At 25.3% G+C, this 21,745-nt stretch overlaps 1 protein-coding gene and 1 long non-coding RNA gene across 2 annotated transcripts in view; one reads left to right on the top strand and one right to left on the bottom strand.

The window, feature by feature from the left end:
* Nucleotides 1-21,745, bottom strand: part of LOC122500694 (GTP-binding protein Di-Ras2) — a 148,436-nt gene that overhangs the window by 9,376 nt on the left and 117,315 nt on the right. The window lies entirely within an intron of this gene.
* Nucleotides 1-21,745, top strand: part of LOC122500695 — a 45,934-nt gene that overhangs the window by 1,057 nt on the left and 23,132 nt on the right. Inside the window, exon 2 of the long non-coding RNA XR_006301506.1 lies at nucleotides 4,818-4,949. This is a non-coding gene — a long non-coding RNA (uncharacterized LOC122500695). The remainder of the gene's footprint in view (nucleotides 1-4,817; nucleotides 4,950-21,745) is intronic.

Here is a 21,745-nt window from a genome sequence, read left to right as displayed (position 1 = left end):
CTCCACAATTCAATTATTTTCAAAAATTTTAATTAATTTCTAAGCAAACATTTAATTATTTTCATAAATAATAACATTCTTTGGAAGGATTCAAGTACTTTTATAAATAGTAAACTTCTTTGCAGAAATTCAATTAGTAGCAATACATTTTAATAAAATTGAATTGATCAAATTTTCTATTATAATTCTGAACAGACAAGATTATTTTAAAAAATTGACAAAATTCTTTGTTTAATTGAATTACCTATTTTTCAAATTTTTAATTAAAATTATTAAAAAAAACATTATTCTCAAAAAATTTAAAGAAACTTGTTTTTGACAAAAGAATTTAATTATTTTTTTGCTTATTCGAGTCATTCGAGTTTGATTAAACTTGTTTACTTTTGACAGCTGTTTTCTCGAAGCGTTTTTTCGCGCACGTAAGTTTCCTTTTTTTTTAGACCAGATAACAGATAATTTTCATTAAAGTACGTGATTTACTATTTAATACCGAAAATTAATTACTAAATCGCAAATCGGTACAGACTTTAATAAAATTCATAAAATTGAATAAGAATTCTTAAAAACAATTCCTGAGATAAAGTGAGGTTATGTTTTACTTTAGCAAAATAAATATTCATTTCTTTTTTCAATGTAGATTTCCAGGCAAATTTCCTTCAGTAATAATCGAAAATATAATTTCATAAATGTACAATTCTATTCTTCTTTTTCATTTCTGCAGTAATTTATGATTATATTCTACAAATTATTACACAAAACTAATTTTTTAACTATTGTTTTGAAATTGATAAACTGAGCAACTTTGAGTTTACAAAACATGTCTCAAGAGGGCAGCAGTGATTTAAACAATTTCCGCAAACTGACAAATTTTTTACAATCGTTTATAATTATAATCGTAAATATAATTCCGTAAATGTTTGTTTATATTTGTTTTCCCATTTTTGCAATTGATGATTATTGTACAATTTATATACAAATTATTGTACAAAATAAACTTTTAAACTAATTTTGAAACGAATATTTTGAAATTAAAAAACTTTGAGGTTAGGAAAAGTGTCGCAAGGGGGCAGCAGTGAGTTAAACAATTTCCGCATACCGCCAAATTTTTTACAATCGTTTATATTTTCGATTATTATTGCCAACGATTGTTTGCAAATAATAGAAAATATAATTTTACGTTCATATTTGTTTTTTCCATTTTTGAAATTGGTGATTATTGTATAAGTTATTATTGAAATTATTGTGTACAAAATATTCTTGAACTAATTTCTAAACAAATATTTTGAAATTAAAAAACTTTGAGGTTAGAAAAAGTGTCGCAAGGGGGCAGCAGTTCGTTAAACAATTTCCTCATTCCGGCAAATTTTATCTAGATAAAGATAATAGTTTCGGTTTAACGGCTAATGTTAATTGCAGTTAATTGTTACATTTGTGGTTTGTTTTTCTGATAAAATCAGTGCCTCGTGTTATGAAAATGAGAATTTAGTGTTTATTCGTTTGGGATATTAGCAAATGAAATTGAAAAATTAATAAATTTCGGTATGTATACACAGTTTGTTTGTACTTTAATTATTACTGGTGCCATAGAGTCAATATAACCTTTATACTGCTTCTTAGTGAAATGGGTGGTGAATTGTTTACTTTCATTTGCGATATGTAGTTGAACACCAATTTACATTGTAGAACAAGAAAAGAAAGTAGTTTTCACCGACGCGTTTATTTTCTATCATTGATTCGCCTAAGAGTAAATTAGTAAGAAATTCGCCTGAGAATAAATTAGTAACAATAAATTCGCCTAAAAATTAATTACATAGTAACAATAAATTCGCTTAAGAATAAATTAAACGTTTAAACTGTATATTGTCGCATATTAAACAAAGCCTATTAAATACACATAAGCAGCAATAATACTAACATTGTTTTACATTGGATTGGAATAATTTCCAAACCATCGAAACATCGCTTTAAGTAGTTCCCAGCAAATCAGAATTTAACGAATAATTACAAGCTTTGATTCCACAACTCATGTTATTACTGTACTCTGAAAAGTAAACGTATAAATTATTATTTGAAGCAATATAACGATTTCAATATATGTAGTTAATAATTGGATATCGAAATATGAAAAATATAACTTTTTTTTCCAATTTCGATATTGCTTTATTGCTTCAAATAATAAACTCTTGTAAAGTTAGTATTTTTTTTATAGAAAAAACGAAGGTGTTCAATGTTACATAATTTACAAGTGGATGGAAATCATTTATGAAAATAGGCTTCCCTGTATTTTAATGAAAGTCCGGCTTAGATGTATTTTAGTAACCAGGGAAACGGAGCTTGTCAAAGGGAAATGAAAATCACTTACTCCATTGCAGCTTGTGCAGAACATAAATAACTAGTTTTAAACAAGTAACTCTGGTTAATTTAAACATTAGGAAATTTAGAACAATCGTTTATTGACAGTGTAGATATTTTGGGTAAAATTGTTTTTATAATAAATATATTTCCTAATTAAGTATTAATTTAATATTCAGTACACAATTTGCTAATTAATACACAATGTTTCTAGATTTGGTAATAATTTAATTAAAATTGAAATAAAATGGTCCCATGACTGCATAAATTCAATTATTTTCAGAAGTAATAAAATTCTTTGCAAAAATTCAATTATGTTCACAAATTTTTTCAAAATTCTCGTCAAAATTTCAATTATTTTTAAAAATAATTCAATTCTTTTCCGAAATTCAATTATTTTCAAAAATTTTAATAAAATTCTTGATAAAATTTCAATTATTTTCAAAATTTTCCTCAATTCAATAATTTTTAATATTTAATATTTTAATAAAATTTTCCAAAAGAATTCAATTATTTAAAAAACAATTTAATAACATTCTAGGCGAACATTTAATTATTTTTATAAATAACATTTTTTACAGAGATTCAACTATTTCCATTAATAATAACATTTTTTGTAGAAATTTAATTTTTATAAACAATAAAATTAAACGCTGAATTTCAATTACTTTTAATACATTTTTAATCTCAAATTTCTCAAAAATGTAATTATATTTAAAACTTTTAATAAAATTAGTTCCAAAAATCCAATTATTTTCATAAAAATAAAAGTCTTCTCCGAAATTCAATTATTTTCAAAAAATTTCCCTCAATTCAATGATTTTGAATGTCTACTATTTTAATAATATATTTTTTTAAACGTTCAATTATCTTTATCAATAATAAAATTCTTCTCAGAAATTTAATTATTTCCAACAATTCAATTATTTTCAAGAATTTTAACAAAAATCCTGTCAGCAATTCAATTATCTTCATAAATAATAAAATTATTAAAAGAAATCCAATTATTTTTAGGAATTTCAAGAAAAATTCTTTACAGATTTAATTATTCACAAGAATTCAATTATTTTCAAAAGTAATAAAATTCTTCACAGAAATTCAATTATTTTTCGGAATTTTAGTAAAATTCTTTCCAAAATTCAATTATTTCCATTAATAACAATTACCATCACAAGAATTCAATTATTTTTCGGAATTTTAGTAAAATTCTTTCCGAAATTCTATTATTTCCATAAATAATAAAATTCTTTTTAGGAATTCAATTATATTTATAATTAATAAAAATCATCGCCTAATTTCAATACTTTTTAATACAATTTTCATCGAAGTCTTTGAAAAATGTAATTATTGCAAAAAATTCTTAAAAATTTTATTAAAACTCGTCAAAAAGAATAATTCAGTTATTTAAAAATGTATTGATTTAAATTCTTTCTAAGAATTCAATTTTGAGAAACATGCAATTATTCAATAAATTTTTTTTTTGTATTTAAATACAATTTAATTCTAGACGAATTTTTTAAAAAACTTGATTTAAAAATAGATTTGAGTTAAAATTTTAGATTAAAATTGAATATTAAAAGCATTAGAGCTTGAATTTTTAGAAATAATTGAATTTTGAAAAGGTTTCAAAACTCAATTGTCTCATTTTCAACTAAATTTTTAACAATTTTGTGGAATTAATTTTTTTGATAAAGTTTATTCGAATATTTTTTGAAATTATTTCAAGTTTTTTATTTTTCTAATATAATATAAAATTGAAGAATTGACGAATAATTGAAATTTTGTAAAATTGATTTAAAGAATAATTTTAGTTTAAAACACGAAAAAAAAAAAATTTTGGAAAAGTTACAAATTACTGCAGAGATTTAATTATTTTCAAAAGTAATAATATTCTTCGCAAAAATTAAATATTGTTCAAAAAAATTAAAATTCTTCTTAGTGATTCCATTATTTTCACAAATAATAAAACTGATCGAGTAATTTCATTTATTTTCTATAATACATATATTGGATTGAAGAATTTACGAATAATTAAAATTTTGTAAAATTGAGCATTGTAAATAAATGGATTTGAAAACTGTCAAAGAACTTTTTCGAAAATTATTAAAAATAATGGATTTAAAGAAGAATTTTATTTAAAAATTCTTGAAAAAATAATAATTGAATTGATAATGATTTTATCACTCGGTCATCTTTAATTATTATAAAACATGAAGAAATCGATCGCTCCGAGTCGAAGACTCGGAGTTATCGATGTCTTCATGTTTTATAGTTATGAAAAATTTAATTTATAGTTTATAGTTTTTTTCCTATTTCGTTAAAATTTGATTTTTGTTAACAAATATTTATTTTTGTTTTGAACATTAAAAATTTTATAGTGAAATACTTACAGAAAATATTTTTTATTTTTGTAAATGGAATTGAGCGAAATCAATAGTATTAATTTAAAAAACAATGTCTAATAGGAGGATCAATCTGATGTGCAACGAGCTGTGAGTGGTTTGGGGTGCAGCGATTGGAGTGTAAAAGATGAAAGTGAGGAAGGGAATCAATCAGCAACAAAACGAGGCCATTTTTTTGTCACGAAGCAGACAAATGTAAGTTATTTTTCAAATTAAAAGCATTTGTTTCGTTCGAAACTTATAGATTGCAAATTATTGCCAGCCAATCGCACAATGATTCTTCTACGAATATTCATCTTCTCATGCGTAAATTGATCTATTAAGTGATATCATTAAAAAGAAATGTACTTTTTTAATTTATTTTCATAGAATTCGTTTATTTAAACGAGTATTTAATTATTTCTAAATTATATTATTAAAACTGGTATTTATTTACATATTTCTAAATTTTTCTTTTCTTCCGAATATTGCAATAATTTTTAGTATAAAATGCAACTTATTTTCGAAATTTACTATTGAAAAGTGTTTCAAGAAATATTGATATTTTGTAAAATTTAATTAAAAATAATTGATTTTTTTAAAGTGTTTTATAAAAATTTTTGAAAATCAACATTTGAAGAATTTTAATTGCAAATTTTGAAAATATAATTGAAATTAAATTCCTCGGAAGAATTTAATTTTTAAAACCATATTTTTAATATATTTCGAATAAATTCAATTATTTTCTAAAATCTTAATAAATCCTTAGAAACAATTCAATTATTTTTATAAATGGTAAAATTCTTTCGCAAGAATTCAATTATTTTTTATAAATAGTAAAATTGTTTGCAGGAATTCAATTATTTTCAAAACATCTTTAATTGAATTTCTCGGAGGAATACAATTATTTTCAAATATTTCCGTGAAATTCAATTATTTCCTAAACGTTTTAATAATTTCTTCGAAACATTTTAACAATTCAACTATTTTTATAAATTACTAAATAAATTTTTGAAAATTTACAATAAGAAAGAATTTCAATAATTGAAATTTTGTAAAATTTAATTGAAAATAATTGATTTTTTTCAAAGTGTTTGATAAAAATTTTTGAAAATAAACTTTAAAAGAATTTTAATTGCTAATTTTGAAAATAATTAATTTCTCAAAAATTTTAATGAAAAATCTTCAAGTGTAAATTTAAAAGTGGTAATTAATGAAAATTAGCTATAACTAAAAAAATTGTATAAAAATATTTTTGATAAAAATAATTCTTAGAATTTTTGCATTCTAATTTTTTAAAATTCTATTATTTTCAATATTTTTAAATACATTTTTACAACAAATTCACAACAACTAAGTTGTATTTAAATAATTGAATTCTCTAAGAACTTTTGGAAAATTATTAAAAATAATTGATTTCGAAAAGAAGTTTAATTAGAAATTGTAGAAAATAATTGAATTTTAAGAGAATTAAAGTTGTAATTTTTAGAAGTTATTAAATTTCAAAAGGGTTTTAAATAGAAATTTTTAAAATTTTATTCCCGTATAAAAATAAACAAGAAGTATTTAAATATTTATTTAACGAAATTATTAAAGTTTTAAATAATTAAATTTATAAATCAGTGAACGATCAGAAGAATCAAAAATTAAATTTTTCTGATGACACTGAATTAAACAAACGACTTTTTCGACTTTTTTGTATTTTTAATCTACTAAAGCGACTGTTTTTTTGGATCCGAGGCCTGTGCTTTTTTACCGTGAAACGATGATTATTTTTCTTTTAATTTTTACATTCTCGTTTAAAAAAAGAGAAGGTTTTGTTTTAAAAGAAAATTAGAGTGTTGAAAAAGAATTTAAAACGTGAAAATCCACTTTTGAATGTTATTCACATAAAATAAGTTTGAATGTGGAAAAAAGCTGTCAGATCTTCTTCCAGGTAGTTGTGACGTTATCTTCGAAAACTATAGCACATTTCATTTAGACGAAGTAACTTGATCTCCTAGTCAGGTATGATCTATGTATATTTCATGGTTGTTGAACCATCCAACTAACCAATTAGTTTCAGAAACCCCCGGCTGTTATCGTCACTTCACGATTCAGAGGGGTAGTTTCCTGATGTGATATAAGTAATCCTTACAGAAAAAAATTTACTGATTCTGCTTTTATATAATTTATTACTTATTTCATTTTACAAACGAAAAACATTTTAAAATTTTTTTATATTTTTATAATTAAAACCAAAAATTATAAAATATAATTTAAAATACGATTTAAAATATAATTTATATATTTATATAATTAAAATCATCATCAACATTAATAATCGTATTTTGAAAGTCTATTCGGAGTTTGAAATTAGTTGCTTTTGATAGCTTTTTATTTTCTAAATTTTTGATAATTTTCTCTTTGTCTAAATGTTTTGAATCAATTAATTAATTAAATTCTAATTGAATGTTTCGTAGTTTAAATATTAACAGAAATTAATTAAACACAACTGTTTGCAATTAATAATCGTAATTTAATTTGTAAGTTAAAACTTTATTTACTCTCCCTGTATATGTACAGGGTTCAAGGCTCAGCAAATGCATAATATTAATTTGTAAGTTAAATTTATCAGTTTAAAACATAAAAATAGATATTTATAAATTATTGCAGAAAAAAATTTTTATTAATGCAAAATCCGATTAAGTAGTATTTGTTTTTATTAAAAAAATGTTATAAAGTTTCGTAACTTTTATAATTTTATATTGAAATTAAAAGAATTTAATTATTGTATATAGAATTTTATTAAAATTTCAGAAAATAATTGAATTCTTGTAAAGAATTTTATTATTTGACATTAATACTTGAATTCTTTCTAGAAATTTTATTAAAATTGAATTAGAAAATAATTGAATTCTTGCGAAGATTTTAATTTTTATGAAAATAATTGAATTTTTAAATAGAATTTTAAAAAAATTTTAGAAAATACTTGAATTACTTTGAAGCATTTTATTGAAATTTTTAAAAATAATTGAATTCTTTCGAGAACTTTTAATTTTTATGAAAATAATTGAATTTTAATAAATAATTTAAAAAAATTTATGAAAATAATTGAATTATTTTAAACGATTTTATTGAAATTTTTGAAAATAATTGAATTCTTGAGCTCGGTGAAACAAGCGACCCGCCGGCCGCCAGCCATCAGAAGAATCCAAAGGCGCCGACACACATAGTAGCGCGGTGGCCCTTTACGGTTCAATCAACGCAAAATCAACGTACGCTAGCCACTACAGATTATAGAAAAAATTACAATAGTCACATTTTAAAGATCAATAATCCCCCTTTAATTTGTGACCAAGAAATAAAAATTTGGTCTAAAATTAAATAATTTTTCCCTTAAATAATTTTCCACCAAATTCTTGTTTCTTGGTCGCAAATTAAAGAGGGATTAATGCTTCTCGTCACTGGACCAATAAGAATATGTTTAGAAAATTTTTGATAACCAGCGTCCCCACCCGCCCGTATCAGAAAAACGAAAATTGAAAAAAAAGTTTAAAAAAAATTCATAACTCGAACAATTTTCGACCAAATTCTTGTTTCTTGGTCGCAAATTAAAGAGGGATTAATGCTTCTTGTCACTGGACCAATAAGAATATGTTTAGAAAATTTTTGATAACCAGCGTCCCCACCCGCCCGTATCAGAAAAACGAAAATTGAAAAAAAAGTTTAAAAAAAATTCATAACTCGAACAATTTTCGACCAAATTCTTGTTTCTTGGTCGCAAATTAAAGAGGGATTATTGCTTCTTGTCACTGGACCAATAAGAATATGTTTAAAAAATTTTTGATAGTCAGCGTCCCCGCCCGCCCGTATCAGAAAAACGAAAATTGAAAAAAAAGTTTAAAAAAAATTCATAACTCGAACAATTTTCGACCAAATTCTTGTTTCTTGGTCGCAAATTGAAAAGGGATTAATGCTTCTTGTCACTGGACCAATAAGAATATGTTTAGAAAATTTTTGATAGCCAGCGTCCCCACCCGCCCGTATCAGAAAAACGAAAATTGAAAAATAAATCGAAAAAAAATTCATAACTGGAACAATTTTAGACCAAATTTTTATTTCTTGGTCACAAATTTAAGGGGGATTATTGCTCTTTAAAATGTGACTATTGTAATTTTTTCTATAAACTGTAGTGGCTAGCGTTTGTTATGTTTTTGCGATTATTGAACCGTATAGGGCCACCGCGCTACTATGTGTGTCGGCGCCTTTGGATTTTTCTGATGGCTGGCGGCCTGCGTGTCGCTAGTTTCACCGAGCCAAGAAACATCTAAGGGGCCGTACACATAATACGTCACGCGATTTTTGACCATTTTTAACCCCTCCCTCCCCCTATGTCACACTTCGTCACAAACCTTGACCCCCCCCTCCCCCTATAACGTCACGTCACACACGTAAATTTTAATGTGAATTTTATACATTTGACATTATGTATTATATTCTACACTCAAAATTATTGAATCAGTTAAAAATATTTTTTTCTAATAATTAGTTAAAAATAACTGATGTTTTAATACAATTTTTTTTGATTAATTCATTTAGTCACGTTTAACTACCTACATCCCACATAGCACAATAATTTTCTGCAAATTTGCGGCAAGTTTTCAAAGCCAAATTTGAAAACTTGCCTGGCAAATTTGCAGCAAACTTGCGGTAAATACCAAAATGTCCGTTTGGTGGCAAGTTTGCAGAGCAAATTTGCAGAAAACTTGCGTGGCAAACTTGCAGATAATTTTGTAGTAAACTTGAGGAAAATTTGCAGCAAACTTTCAAAAAACCTAAAAATTTCAAAAAAAATCTTTTTGTATTCAAAATGTAAGTATTCCCAGGCGCGAAAGACCAGTGCTGACGATGGGTTGAAACTTGACTGAGTCTTGAACGCCCAGCGTGGGTAACCCAGAGTTGAAGCAGTCTTTATATCATTGTCACTGAATATTGGTTCAGCATGGGACACCAATGTTCGTCCCATGCTCGATTTAACACTCGGTCAATCTTCGTGAGTGGAGCTTCAACATCCAGTCTTTATTCAAGCTTGAATCAATCTTGATAGTTTATTTATTACCGTGTGCACTTATAACAATATTAGATATAAATATTTATAAATTATTTAATATTAAAATATTATTAGTGATATTTTTTAGTAATTTTTTATACTATTTAAAAATTATTATTATTAATTATTATTAAATAATATAATAAGTATTATTATTATTGTTATTAAGATATCAATTGGTAAATAAATATTAATATTTACTTAGTGTATAATATTTATATTAATTACATAAGATTCATATCAATAAAGTTAAATTATTATATATTATTTTTTTTCTTGCACAGAGTCAAATTATTATTTCAAAGTTCAAGAGTTTCGTTTATCTGAAAAATTTTCAGTGAAAAAAATGCTCATTAGGTAGTAATAAATATTTATGCCTAGTAGTTTTACACTAGGTTTAACTGTTTACTGAATATTATCAAAAATATATTTTTCCTCAAACGCGCGCGACTAAACACAAATAACCTTGAGACGTTGCGATTGTCGTGCTCCCACCATCCCATATACTCAATGCTTTCCCCTCATGACGTCACAGGCGGGGAGTGTATTGAGTAGATGGGATGGTGGGAGCACGACAATCGCAACGTCACGCTGTAAAGTCTCAAGGTTATTTGTGTAAAACTACTAGGCATAAATATTTACTACTACCTAATGAACATTTTTTTCACTGAAAATTTTACAGATAAACGAAACTCTTGAACTTTGAAAATAATAATTTGACACTGTGCGAGAAAAAATAGTTATTTATGATACAAGTGCGTAAAATCGTTGATTATACGAGTGTGACGTTTGCAGCTCGAGCCGAAGGCGAGTGCTGCAAGTCACACAAGTATAATCTGATTTACGCACGAGTGCCATACGAAATTTTTTGCAACACTACAACAACTAAACTTGCAGCAATATTGCCAATATTACTGTAACTTTAGGTGTAGTGGGGAACTGTTAAATGAATTTTTCTAGAAGCTAAAATAAAAAAATGTGATTGTAAATTGTTAATTAAAAGCATTATTTCATTGTTTCTCATCAAACAGTCACAAGAATGCGTAAAGTAACCTTTTTACGTACTGAAAATCACTTTACACACTGGAATTCACTTTACACACTGCTAGCGGTGTGTAAAGTAACACTTTACACTGCTATAAAAAGAAGTACTTTACACACAGTTTTCTGTGTGTAAAATTCAATTTTACAGGTTAGTGTTGCAAAAAATAATATATAATTTAACTTACAAAATTATCGGAAAAAATATTTTAATATTAAATAATTTATAAATATTTATAGATAATATTGTACAGTGCACACGGTAATAAAGAAACTAAATATTGTATCAAGATTGACCGAGTCTTGAATCGAGCATGGGACGAACATTGGTGTCCCATGTTGAGTGACGGCACTGGCATTGATAATAGATTAGGCGAGAAGCCTTCCAGCCTTCTGTGGCCGAGCGGTTTAAATGCGTGCGTTGAGAACTTCCGGTATGCGTTAGGGGCGGGGTGCGTGAGTTTCGATCCCACATGCGAGCGAATATTTTTCATTCTTTGTTATAAGCGTTTATATAAAAAAATAAAATTGTGTGTTGTGTCGTGAATAAAAAATGTGAACATGTTTATAAATAATGTTAAAAGTCTGTTAAAAATCAAGAAAAAAATGTAACGATTAACAGAAAAATTGTCTTTTTTTACTAAAATTATTTTTTTAAAATTACTATTCAAATGATATTTATTGTTAGTAATATATTCTTATTTATATGAAAATAATATAATTATTACAAATAATAACTTATTGTCATTAAATATATATGTATATATACGCACATGAATTAAAATAATAACAATAATATTTATTATTATTATTAATAATTCATATATTCACATTATATTGAATAAACGTGAGAAACGAGTAAATTTGGGAACAGTGGAAGCAGTCTTGTTTCAGTCCTGCATTAGGCGTCCGCAGCATTGATTGAGCATTGATGTCCAATGCTGAATCAAGGCTCGCGCTGCAGTCTGGAATCGGTGTTACATTAAAGCTTCGATCAGTCCTGCTCTCGCTGATTCACTCATGCTCAATCAATGTTGACCAATGCTCGGCCAATCTTTATAAAGCCTGAACTCGGCGTCACTTCGCGCCTGGGTTTTGATAAACGTTGCCTTCCCTAACAGGGAAGGTGACATAAATGTAGTGCGCAGCTCTAGATGTCATAGAAAACTACTGCGCATGCATTTAACATTTACTTTGCCATGCAAATTTTCTGCAAATTTGCTCTGCAAACTTGCCACCAAACGGACATTTTGGTATTTACCGCAAATTTGCCAGGCAAGTTTTCGAATTTGGCTTTGAAAACTTGCCGCAAATTTGCAGAAAATGATTGTGCTATGTGGGATATCACCGAAACTTTCCTAAAAATTTATTAAAGATTTACTCGCAAGCTTAGAAATATTTAAATGCAAAGTTTAGTGAAAATTGTGTAAAGATTTAAATATCCCACTTCAATAAATGTTTAACGCGAAACTTTCTTGAAAATATTCACGAAATTATAGTCGAAAATGTAATTAAAATGTTCAGGAATGTTTCAAGCTATATTTTTAAGAAAATTTGACGATAAACATTTATTATATAGTGAGAAATTTAAATCTTTACACAATTTTAACTAAACTTTGCAAGTAAATTTTTCGAAGTATGCAAGCAAATCTTTAATATACATATTTAGAAAAGTTTCGGTGTTTTGTGGATAATTTTTCAGTTATTTTTTTAACTGATTCAGAAGCAAAAAGTCAGTCACTGCTGATTGTCAGTTAAAACCAAGATTTTTAACTGATTCAAATTAAGAGAATATATTATTTATCATATTATATTATAAATAATAAACCAATAGATGTTAAATAGGTACATAATAGATATTAAATAGTTTAAAGCATTTTTAACTTGTTTTATTTAGAAAAAGTGACATTGTCACATATAATTTCTTATAATCTTTGAATTTAAAAGATTGTGACGTAACACATGAGTTTACCCCCCCCCCTCCCCCATGTCACACTTAGTCACAATTCTCAGACCCCCTTCCACCCCCTAGCCGCGTGACGTATTATGTGTACGGCCCCTAAGGAACAATAGGAAACAACAAAATCAATTGTTTATTAACAATTGAATTTTTTAAAGCTCTGAGCTTCACAAAACTCGAAAATTCGATTGTCTGCTAATTGGCGGATGGAGTATTTTGACTAGTAATTTTGCCATAATTATTTTACTAAAGGAAATTGTTGTTGCATTTTGTTCGTAGAATATTTGTATTCAACTCTATAGTGAAAGAAATTATCGCGAAAAAGAAAGAATGAAGAATTGATCAATTCGAATTATTTTGTTGCGACGCCCATGGATTTGTCAGGTGTCTGGCGGATGGCGGGTCGCTAGCTTCACGGCACCGAATTCTTGCGAAGATTTTAATTTTTAAGAAAATAATTGAATTTTCAAATAGGATTTTAAAAAATTTTTAGAAAATAATTGAATTACTTTGAAGAATTTTATTGAAATTTTTTTAAATAATTGAATTCTTGCGAAGATTTTAATTTTTATGAAAATAATTGAATTTTCAAATAGAATTTTAAAAAAATTTTAGAAAATAATTGAATTACTTTGAACAATTTTATTGAAATTTTTAAAAATATAATTGAATTCTTTCGAGAACTTTTAATTTTTATGAAAATAATTGAATTTTCATAAAGAATTTAAAAAAATTTTAGAAATTAATTCAATTATTTTCAAGAATTTTATTGAAATTTTTAAAAATAATTGAATTCTTTCGAAGATTTTAATTTTTATGAAAATAATTGAATTTTGATAAAAAAATTTTAAAAATTATAAACAATAGGTAATTGAATTTCTGATTTTTTTATTTTTTTGACAAAAATTGAATTTTTTCTATAAATTTTTTTAGAATTGTATTAAAAATAATTGAATTTTCACAATGAATTTCATAAAAATTTCGGAAAACATTCAATTTTTGTCAAATAATAAAATTCTTCGACACAAATTCAATTATTTGTTTGAAATTTTTACAAATTTTTTTTTATGAATGGTCAATTATTTTTAATACAATTTTAATGAATGTTCTCGAAAAAATTCAATTATTATTTTCAAAAATATTAATAAAGTTCTTCAAAATAATTCAATTATTTCCTAAAATTTTTACAAAATTTTTTATGAAAATTCAATGATTTTCAATACAATTTTAATAAAAATTATTACGAGGGGGTTGTGTGTGTGTGTAAAATTTCCAAAATAATGTTTTACGTATTTTATGAACATCCTCAAAGAATTTTTTATAAATATTCTTGAAAGTAACAATAATAATTAATTACTACTAATAATTAATGATAATTAATTCATTAAACAATTCTATATTTATAAATAAAATACTTTTCATTTTATAATTTTTTTTATTTTCTTTCTACTCAAAATTTTTGTTTAATTAAAGATAAATTTATTGCTTTTTAACATTTATATTCTTTAAAGTCATAATGTACATTCATAAAATGTACAAAAACAATTTCGCCGAGTAATAGAAATGTTTCTCTTAAATCCTTCATTACTCTGCCTTTTCTCGAACATCGCAGATTATCTCTTAATCGTCACTAAGAGTGAAGTTCTCTTATCTTTTTGACAACTTATTACAAAACTCTTTCGTATTATTTAAGTAGAAATAAATACTGACAGTTTTAAATTTACAAAAAAATATATTTCTATACAAAAAACAAATATAAATTGCAATCCCTTTTAAAGGGGGTTATTACTTTTGAAAAGAAAGTCCCGAAGCCCTAAATTTTTAATTTGACAAACTTAAAGTCAAATTTGAAGTTTAAAAGAACCCAAGTTTGCGAAATGTAGAAGAAAAACAATTTTCTTCGAACTTTAATTGAATTTCGTGAATGCTTTTATTTTATATGTATGTTTAGTGTAAAAAAGGGAAATATTTTTTCGAAAGAAATATTATTTTGTTTTTTCAATTATTTTATCGATGATTATAAACGTTGTGAACTTCACTCAACTTATTAATTAATTATTAATTTTCATATCGATTCGAAGAGACTGAAAATTTTTTTTTAAAAAATTGTCCGCTTGCAATATTTTTATCTGCGAGAGAAAAAAATATTGTTTTTAACGTTACTCTGAATAGGGATATAAAAAATTCTAGACTAAACTTAGAAAGTGTGCATAAAATATTGTTGTGGCGACAACATTAGCTATATTATTATGAACGATATACAATCACGACCTCGATTCACCTTTGGCTTGAAAAAAAACGCCTCACATATATATACATCTTTGTCAAAGTAATGACCATTTTATGAATATTTCATGTTTTATAAAATGCAAAAAATAATGGATGCTTCTTAATTCAATGTGTAAGCCCTTTTTTTTAAAAAAAGCTTTTTTTTCTAATGCATTTCAATTTAATGCAGCTTTGCTAGTTTTTCTCTCACATTATTTTTGTAATTGCTTTTATATACTATATAAATAGAAATTATAGAGAAAAAGTTTATATACAAAGTATAGAAAAATTAAAAAAGTATCTCGATTATATAAATTTTGCTTGATTGTAATAATTTAGATATAAAATTAGAGCGAAAAAGAGTGTCTTGATTATATAAATTTTGCTTGATTGTATAATTTAGAAATATAAAATTAGAGCGGAAAAAAAGATATTTGACAAATTTGAGGTCATAGATTTAAATTTAAGGTATAATTTTATACGCTTTAAAGCCTATTCTAAATGACTTCGTGCATATTCATGCTTTTAGGAAAGAGGACATCGTTCTTAATTTTTTTCTCGTTTAAAGGGCCTCTTTTTTTCTACTCTATCAGAAATCTCATACTATTTCTTATTATAGAAGAATTAAGACAGTTGGGTGTCTGTAACACCTGGAAAAATCAAATATGATGGAAACTTTTTAGAAAATTGACGAAAATTCCTCCTAATGAGAATTTTTTTAAATGAATAGATTGAAATCAAATGATAACAGGAAAAAAGTTGTCAAATTTCGTCGAGAATTATATTCACTGTTCGTCAATATTTTCTTTTTTTAGGATATGAGTTAAAAATGTATAATACTAGACAAAACTTTTTATTGATACAACTGTCAGGGAGATCCAAACTTTTTGGCATCAATATGATCCACTTTAGTATCAATTTGATATTTTCAAGAAAACTGTGTAAATAAATGATAAAATATTTTTAGTAGACATAATAAAATATGAATAAAAAAAATAAAAATATCAATAAAAATAATTAACAATTATATGTTATAGAAAATGAAAATGAAGATAAATTGTGGTATACACAATATTTTTAACAGACGTAATAAAATATAAGTCAGTAAAAATGAAGATAAATTTTGATATTTAATACTTTTAATAAATAAAATATAATATAAATAAATTGTAAACTACTTAAAATACTTTCCTCGCGTTTATACGCAATGAATAATAAAAAATAACTAAATTAATAAAATTTGTGGAATAATAAAAAAAGGCCTGAATACGTTTTGTTGTTAATTATTTTATTATTCCTCAAATTATTATTTAACGATCATCAGCAAAAGCATATACTTATAAATTAATAAAAATTGAGAGTTTTATAAAAGGTTTTTCAAGAAATAAGAAAAATTTACTCTTTGCAATTTACAGTTTTTCAATTTTGCAATTTACAGCCTCGCAACACTTTTAATTCGTTTTTTGTCTCAATTTGATATCTGCAGGAAAACTTTTATTGATAATTAAACATTAAACACTAAACTTTAAAATTATGAGTAATAAAATAATTTCATAGAAACAAACGTAAAATTTACATTTTTTAAAAAGCGTTTTTCCTATTCTCACTGAAAAGACAATTCTTAGTTATTATTTTATAATTTAGCGTGATCTTCCTAAAGTTTTTTTTTAAATTTGAAGTATGCATAAAATAGTATATTTCACAATTTTAACAAGCTTTTTGAAAAAAGATTAAAATTGTGGGCGTTTCCGATAATACTAAGTATTTTTTTCCTATTCTGTGTAACTGAAAAGACAATTCTTACAGGGTGTCTACTAACCGAGAATTTTTTCATCAAATTAAAAAAAGTTTTATTATTTTAATTTGTTTTTAAAAAATCGCTTTTTATTTCAATTTTTACAGATATTTATACTGTTCTCTAAATTTGAATTAGTTAAAAATAATTAATTTGATGCTAAAAAATCAGTCACTGATTCAAATATAGTATGTAAACAAATTTAAAAAAAATTATCGAATTAATAGAAATTTTGTGAAATTCAACCGAAAATAATTAAATTTGCTAAAGAATTTCATTAAAAACTTTTTAACAAATCGAATTTTTAAATTGTATTTTAATTTAATAGTTGATAAATAATTGAATTTTATATAGAGTCACATTCTTAGTATTTATGATTTTTAGTGCGAAGATTAATAATTAGAATTTTTATTAGTTAATTTAAAAAAAGTTTTAAAATTTTTCAATAAAATTGAATACGCAGTTTTTTTTTAAATTCTGTAAAATAAGATTTTTGAAATTTTTCAATTCTATTCTTTCAAGATAATTGAATTTTTATAAACAAATAATAAAAAATTTTTTAAATAATCGAAATTTCTTTACACTCTATTAAAAATAATTAACTTTTAAAGAATTTTATTTAAATTTTTCGAAAATAATCAAGGGAAGTTAATCACCGTTTTGATAATTTTATTTTTAAAAATTCTTTGCAATATATTCAATTATTTTCATAAATAGTAAAACTCATTGCAGAATTTCAATTATTTTTAATACAATTTTAATCGAATTCCTCGAAAAATGTAATTGTTCTTAAAAATTTTATTAAAATTCGTCAAAAAAATACAATTATTTCTAAAAACTAAAAAAAATTCTTCTCAAGAATTCAATTATTTCCATAAATAGCAAAACTAAATTCTTTTGAATATTATTTAAAAAAAAAAATTCTTCACAAGACTTCAATTATTTTCTTAAATTTCTATAAAATACTTAAAAACTTTTCAATTATTTTCAAAAGTAATAAAATTCCTCGCAGAAATTCAATTAGGGATCGTCCATATATTACGTAACACTTTTTGGGGGGAGGGGGGGTCAAGCTATTTGTTACGATAAGCCAAAAAAATGGCGCTAATGTATGTAACAGCGTGTTACATGGGGGAGGGGGGGGGGTCAAAATTTTCAAAAATTAGCGTTACGTAATATATGGACGGCCCCTTATGTTTAAAAAATTTTTGAAATTCTCCTTGAAATTTAGTTAGTATCAATACATTTTATAAAATTGAATTAATCAAATTTTCAATTATAATTATGAACAGATAAGATTATTTTAAAAAATTAAGAAAATTCTTTGTTTAATTAAATTATTTTTCAAATTTTTAATTAAAATTATAAAAAAGAACATTATTTTCAAAAAATTTAAAGAAACTTGTCAAAAGAATTGAATTATTCATAAAAACTCTAAATAAAAATTTGGAAAAAGCTAAAAATTGTAATAATAAAAAATGCAGAAATATAGCGATGTAAATCTTCTTCCATCATTCTCAAGTCAATAGAGGAGATAAAAATCATTAACTCTCTATAACATTTTTTTTTATTTCATCTTGAAGCCTCCATATAAAAGCCTATCCATGTAAAGTTTGTGATCATTTTCCTTGCATGTATATGTGTAAGCTTTTCATTTACCGGAAACGTGCCTTTTCCATGGTTTGGATGACCGGATGCTTTTGAAGCAAATAGAGAAAAACACTCAGCTAGACGAGTCTGAAAATGATGGAGAATGAGAAATCGATAGCAGTTGGAAATTGTTGTCCCAATAGACGTGCCATAGGCCACAGCTTTCTCTTAGCTTCCGGAAGATGGGAAATGGTGGGTTGTTAGAAAATAGGGTCAAGTATCTCATTGAAAACAGGTTTTGGCGAGATTCGTTTTCAACAAGTGGTTCAACCCATTGGCGCTAGACAATTTTTGTGTAAATACACTTTAATTTATATATATTCTCGCAGTTTTCCCTCGCTTTTTACTAACTCTCTATTCACACTAGGGGGGAAAAGTGAGACAAAACCGATTGCTGTCATCCCTCAAATTTATCTTCTTTCTCTTAAGATGTATGTCTGAATTTCTCTCACTTTTGTATTAATATTTGGAAAAAATCGATTTTGATGAAACATTCTTCAAATTTTTTGGTAAATGTTCCTTTACCTTCCTTTACTTTCCTTTATATGTCGGTGAAGTTCAGAATGTTATTGCGTTTAGAATTTTCATTAATAGTTGAACTTGAAAAGATTTTGATTTAAAATTTTGTAAAATTTCAAGTTTAAATGAATTTAATTAGAAATATAAAAAAAAACTTAGATTTAAAAAAAATTTTTAAACTAAAATTCTTCTGAAATTAGTTAATTTTTTTAAGTTTCAAAAAATGAAACTTTTTTTAAAGTAGTCAAAATTAAAATTTTTTATAAGTTTTGCTTATAAGAATAGAAAAGGAGAGGGGGAAAAGATGAGAAAATTTTAGGTGTTTTGGAGAATTTTACTAATTTAAAGCGATAAATAAGGGGAAAAGAGAAAAAAAGGACTAACTATAATCCCTGAAAATCTAAAATAACTACCTTTATATTGCATTCCCATCGCATACTTTTAAAAAAATGCCTATACTATATAGCTATCATATATTTATATATATATTTTTCCATTCATTCCTTCAATGAAAAATAAGAAAGGGTAATAGAGAAAAATGAGGTTTCAGTCTAATGAAAAATAGAACAAATGAATATCCGAAAAATGAGTATTGCAGAACATATATAAATAAGACAATTAGAAGAAAAATTAGGCCAAGTGACAGTTAAAAAAATAAATGTTGATAAGAATTGCAATTCCAAAGTATAAAGTATATAGTAAAGTATTTATATATTTAGTAAACGCTATACACTTCCAATCTTGGTCCAATTTCAGTGACCAATTATATTGGTTGAAACTCCGCTCTGAATAGTGTCTGAATGCTTCAATTAATTGATTAACGTCTAAGATTAATTCGATATTCACTGAAACTTGATTGACAATAGTGTGAATAATAAATAACCGCATTGTCACTCACACACAATGAACAACACCCTCATCAAGATTCAAAAAAAGAAAATCAGCTAAATGAAAATAAAACTCAAAACAAATTTCATCAATGTTTTAAAAAAATCCTCTCGTTTCAATTGTGAGAAAGTGAGAAGTTGCAGTACGAATAGAATATTGTGTGACGCAGGCGGGAAAACTTGTTTGCAATTTATAGATTTATTGACTGTGCCGTGTATATACTTTAACTATAATTTTAAAGAAATATTTTTGATTTATGTACTGTAAAAAAATGTAGTATCGTTTAAAAACAATTTTTTAATATTTTTTAACATTTTTCTTCAACAACCCGTGTGGAAAATGAAAATTGGTCCTAGCCAGGTCCTACCTATTTTGCCCTGTTAATAGCTTGGTCCTAGGTTGGCAGTGTAGGTTGGACCAACAATGGCTGGTGATGCGATTCTAGCCTGGTCCTAACTTGGGAGCCTAGTTAGGACCAGTTTATTTATATATTTTATTGTAATTTTAATTAGTTAATAATATTTGTTAAAGAAATAACCTAAATTATTAATAATAAGTATTAGTTTTAATTAATTATAATTTTTTTCAATTAAGTGATGACCAAAAGCGAATTCATAAATAATGTTAGTATATGAAGGAGTTTACACCGTAAGCCTTAAATATAAGCCTCCGCGCGCATAAACGGATATACCTCCAGGAGCATATATTTGCGCCTGCGCGAACACGTGGTCAAGGCAAACTCTTTCACAACACAGCTGCAGGCAAACACTTTGCGCAGACGCAAGTATATGCTCATGGAGGCATATCCGTTTATGCTCGCGGAGGCTTATATTTAAGGCTTACGGTGTAAACTCCTTCTATGTAGAGATTAATATATATTCCTCTAATATATACATTAAAAATGATAAAAAAATTAGAAATTTGTTAATTAAATTATTTTACAGTATATATAATCATTAAATTGCATACTTATACGAATACAATGCAGAAAAATCGGAATAAACGCAAACCTAAGAAGTAAATAAAATCTAACGCACGAGGGAATCGAACCTACGACCTACGGACTACGAGACTAACGCCCTAACCACTATGCTAATGAAACTAGTTGAGATGAAAATTTTTATTGTCAGTGACTTGTGGACTTGCTTTTGATGATTCAATATAGTAATTATTGACACTAATACACAATAATAAATAAAAAAAATAGTTTAACAACAACAATAATAATAAAATAATATCCAAATATAAAAATTCAAAAATTAATATTTTTATATTATATCAAGAAAAAAAATATCTATACATTTTCGTTAAAAACAGGTTTTTCATTGTTCTCAATCATTTTTAACATTAATTTCTTGGTCTAAAAAAAATATTCGTCTTTTGGACTTGGAAATTTTTCCTAATTAATTAAGCGGGTGATCCACTTTTTAAAAAAATGTCAAAAAAATTTATGTTAAAAACACGTTTTTCATTATTCCAAATCATTTTAAGCATTAATTTTTTGTTGCAAAAAGTTTTTTAGACTTGGACTTAGAAATTTTTGCTAATGAAACTAGGAAGCCCACGTAGGTCCTGGGTTGGACCTGGGTGGGTCAGCCCACATTCGAATTGCAATATCTCTTAGTGTTTAGCACCAACTTAAACGAAACTTAAAATCAGCGAACGAAATTAGAAATATATTTTACTAATGATAATTATATTGCAGTCTGTATCTGTTTAAATAAATAAATAAATTTTGCTGTTATATTAACTTTTGTAACAAATTACTTAAAAATTTGCAGTTTTTATCTAACTTCGCG

Source organism: Leptopilina heterotoma, unplaced genomic scaffold (assembly GCF_015476425.1).
Source record: "Leptopilina heterotoma isolate Lh14 unplaced genomic scaffold, ASM1547642v1 Lhet_19, whole genome shotgun sequence".
NCBI classification, from domain to species: domain Eukaryota; kingdom Metazoa; phylum Arthropoda; class Insecta; order Hymenoptera; family Figitidae; genus Leptopilina; species Leptopilina heterotoma.
The sequence above is the reverse complement of the archived record's forward strand: the minus strand, read 5'-3'. Positions and strand labels throughout refer to the sequence as shown.